This window comes from Suricata suricatta, chromosome 13, assembly GCF_006229205.1.
Source record: "Suricata suricatta isolate VVHF042 chromosome 13, meerkat_22Aug2017_6uvM2_HiC, whole genome shotgun sequence".
NCBI lineage: Eukaryota > Metazoa > Chordata > Mammalia > Carnivora > Herpestidae > Suricata > Suricata suricatta.
This window is the reverse complement of record NC_043712.1, coordinates 68748956-68753323: the sequence shown is the minus strand read 5'-3', so window position 1 is coordinate 68753323 and position 4368 is coordinate 68748956. Positions and strand designations below refer to the sequence as shown.

The following is a 4368-nucleotide window of genomic DNA, read 5'->3' as shown; positions in this document are numbered from 1 at the left end:
TCCATATCAAACTACCAATCAATTCATGCCTTTTGTCAATGGTGACATTACGTTTGAGTTAGACTTCAGGTTGTAAAAATTCAGATATTCCATTCCCATTACATTATATCTCAGTGACAATTCTTCAGGCACCACACTATATCATGTAATTAATACTCCCCTGCATTCTCATAACACTGTGATCCCTGAGGGTGGACACAAAGCACATTTTTTCTAGAAAAATTGATCATCTGTCCAATCATTTTTCAGCAAATACACTTTTTTGCTTTTTACGACAGTGCTGCTCTCCTATATGAACAAGAATCCGGAAGAAAGGAAAACAATCATAGAAGCAGAACAAAAGTACAAGATCATTCACAGATGGCGCTACCATATCATGTGGACAGATCACATCCTGGATGTTCCAACTATTCAAATGCTGTCTTATTGTTTCGTCCAATGTTTTCCTCCTCTGAATGGAGGCAATGGACACTAGGTATGACTTATCACATGACCCCGGCCTTTATCCACCACATGTCCCTGGGTTAGAAGTCCATTGGTACAGGGAAAATGTCCCAGGATGGCAGTTAGATGTTCTAAGATCCCAGTCCTAGCTTTTCTACCAATTGGGCAAGTCTTTCAATCTAATGTTTAAGGTAGGAAAATCAAATTTGAACTGATAGACATGCTATACTAATATATTAATAAAAAGTGGAATTAAACCTTGCAACCTGTGGGGTTTTGTTCCTCTATCAGTTTGGCTATGTCTACAGAAGCTGAAGGTTACTTCTTTAGCCCTAAGGTCTGGGAGCTAGAGCAACGTGGACAGACTGTGGTAGAGCCAGGATAAGCCATAATGCCCCTAAACTTTCTTCCCTTCTATATCCGAATGCTGGTGAGTCAGGTGCTTCTAAGGGTTCATTTTAATTTACCTTTCAGGATGAACCCACACCACCTTTATTTCCATACCACCTGTTTTTCCTTCTTTGGATGTGCCAGTCTCTCTGAGGTTTTCTTACCAGTTGCCACAACACTTAGCTATTAAACAGCTTTGACATTGATGACATGGATATGGATGAGGAGAAGGATCCTGTGAGCACCTTTGGCCACTTTTGCTTCAGTGAACTGAGTAGGGTGTCCAAGAATAAACCCTTGCCTTAGGAAGACTCTAAGATTCCAAGGATCCCCACCTCCTCAAGTTTATACTTTTGTGTAATTACCCCACCCCTTGAGCATTAGTTGACCTTAGTGATTTGACTCTAAAAGAATAAAGGAAAGGTAATGGGATGTTATTTTCTTCATTAGTTTAGAAAATATTGTAAGTTCTATCTTGTTTTTGAACTGTCTCCTACCTTTAGTGAAATACACTGCCATGTTGGAAAAACTTGCATGACAGGGAACCAGCAAACTGCCCCCAAGGCCAACAAGGAATTGAGGATGTCAGTCAAACAAGAATTGAGGGACTGGATCCTGCCAACAACCATGTAAGTGAGTACACAAGTGGCTCTTTCCCCAGTCACACCTGCAGATAAGAACCTAGCCTCCGCTAATATCTTAATTGCAGCCTTCTGAGACACCCGGAGCAGAAAATCCAGATAGGCCTTGCCTGAATTTCTCACCCACATAAATTGTGAGATCATAAATACGTATTTTTAAGCTACTAAATTTTGGGGTATCCATACACAGCAATTCATCACAAATGCACCTCTAAATTACTGTAATCTTGGTGTAAAATGTAGCACATATGGGAAGACAGGGCACCATAAAGGAAGAGAGCTGCCCTGACAGCATCCCTGGAGGTACAATCTTCACTCTCAAAGACTCTCTCTTCTTCTCTTAAGCTGAAATGGTATCCCTGTGCTCTAGTAAGCCCCGAGTGGTCTCCAGAAGGTAAGGCCTACATGCCATAGTACCTCATCCCACCCTTCAGCTGTGTCTATGTTAGGATAGTTTGGGAGCAGGTGAAAACACAAGTGGAGCCAAGTTTTAGTCTTTGAGGGGTTTTCTCACTTGTGAAGGCCAGAATATTTTCAGAGTAAGCCTTTTGTACTTTTTATGAAAACAATTAATGTTTTAAATGCAGGACCCCTGAGCAGGGTCAAATACAGGGCCCCAGGATGTAACTGAGTAGGCCACTGTTAGTCTTCTTACAAGGGACCGGTATGAATTTAGAAGCCCAGAGAGGAAGTCAGTAAGAGCAGAACTCACTTCTTCCTTTCCCTAAGTACAAATTCCCACTCCCATGCCCCCCACCACCCCACAGTCCCAGTGCCGTACCCAGAGAACCCCACTCTCTATTAGAACAAACATTTATTGAGGAGGATTCATATTCTTAGTTGTGCTGAAGAAAGATTGTTCTGATCAGAGGATATATTATCATGGAAGCTGTAAGACTTTCTCAACAAGGACTAAACGATTTCTTTCGGGAAATTTCTTCTCCTTCAAAGTGCTGGAGAAGCGTTTTCTGCTTGAACAGAAGAGTCAAATCTCTGAACACAGTACTTTCATCAGAGGTGAGGGTGGCTGGAAGGACCTGACCTACTGGACGCACACAGGTGGGGCTTGGATGAGGCACAGGCTCCCTGGAGGGCAGAGAAGAAGCAGGTTGACTCCAGCTTAATAGGAGCTTCTTGAAGGCCCCACCTTTCTGGGGAATCTGGTCCTGTGTCTGTTCTGCCTGACACTTGTAAGACAGTTCTGTTCAGCAGAGACAGCTTCTTGGCTACAGAACTCGATACTTGCCCATTTGTCATGTGCTGTGTCAAAGCCTAAGAGTTGGAGGAATGTGTCCTATTAGACCCTACCTGTGCCTACAGTTCTTCCTTCTGCTGGTTTAACCCTGAGGCCTCAGATTCATACCTACATGTCAGTCTTTCTAGGATCTTCCCAGTGGCAAAAATGAGCTCATGAGCTTCAGGAGACCCACCACATACAAGAGCAGTCACACTGTCACCTGGGTCTTGGTGCAGGCAACATTCTTTTTTTTTTTTTTCATGGATTTGATCCACTTAATAAATTGCCTTATCTTTTTCCTGAAGTAACTCTTGGGAGGAAACTTTTAATTCTGTGACAGAGATGAAGAAGCACCTTCTAATTTTCTGTTTTCAACATGGGGACTCTTCTTTCTGGCTAGATATGTCCGTACCCCTGAATCCTCACGGCTACATTTTCCTGCTTTGAAACCCTGAGGTCTCACTTCCCTTGCACTTTTCCTTTTGGGAAACTCTTAGGCTGGCACCTACCTAAGACCTGCTTAGTGCCAGGACTCCTGCTACTGCTCCAGACTAATCTTGTCCTCCAATTGCCACGTAGCACCTGGGACACTCATATGTCCCCACAACAGACACTCTTGGACTGAGTCAGTGAGGCGTTGGAAGCCAAGCTATCTGAAGTAAGGGGCATGTCAGTGGGACATTCTTGAGCTTGACTATGCTCCTCTTTCTCCAATTTCTACATTAACTGACTTTAGAGTCTGATAGTTAAGAATCTTGGGAAACCAGTATTTCTGGTGAGGGATGTTCAGTGGTCAGCACAGCGTCTACCTTTCTCAAATTGACATTTATCACTTTGGAGCTTTTCAACTCAATGGTTGTCAAGACTTCACAGGATTGAGCTTGAAGAGTACACAGCTCATTGGTGTTGAATACATCCCTGGACAAGTTGCACATTGCAAAATGTTCTAAATACTTCTGCACATCACTCTGCTCTGAACCATTTCTGTTCCATCCCTAGGACTCACATTCTGTTCCATCCCTAGGACTCATCCTTTAGCTCATGTCCAGCTTCAGCTTGCCTTAGGGGCTCTTCTGGGCTGCACCTATTTTCTAGAACAGCCTCATCCTGTCTCACATGAGCTATGATGCTATGTGTAAGGGTCTGAAAAGTTTGACTTCCATACCCAACTGTCTGGATACCCTCTGCAAGCTCATGGTCGGTGTCAGAGAATGATGGTCTCATGGCCCTCCGTCCTTCATTGCCCACAGATGACATAGCAAGGAGAGAATGATCCAGGGTGGGGACTGACTTTGTTGTTCTCATCTGTTTCCATGAAAAGTTCTAGAGCTTCTCTCAAGGGGGTTAGAAAACCCAGCTTTGGATTCCATCATGGAACTATGCATGGCTGAGGAGGGAAAGTTAATTTGGGGAAGAGGCCATGTTTTGGCTTCTCTCAACATACAGAATTTTATAGATTCAAGAACCCTGAGTGGTATACCCCACCTCTGACTCATCTGAAATCTTATAATATGGGCCTCTAGCACCTGTCCTGTATTGAGATCTAGAAAAGAAAGCTCCAGAAAGGTAATCTGGCAGTAAACCCTACCCACTATTGAGTTGTTTGAATTTGTGTTTTCTGTTTTATTCTGGAAACTCCCACACAAAGTCAATGTA

The 4368-nt window shown here is 43.4% G+C and overlaps 1 long non-coding RNA gene across 1 annotated transcript in view; it reads left to right on the top strand.

The window, feature by feature from the left end:
- LOC115276529 overlaps positions 1-1539 on the top strand; it is a 3596-nt gene extending 2057 nt beyond the window's left edge. Inside the window, exons 2-3 of the long non-coding RNA XR_003901981.1 lie at positions 279-475; positions 1338-1539. This is a non-coding gene — a long non-coding RNA (uncharacterized LOC115276529). The remainder of the gene's footprint in view (positions 1-278; positions 476-1337) is intronic.
- The last annotated feature ends 2829 nt before the right edge of the window (positions 1540-4368 follow it).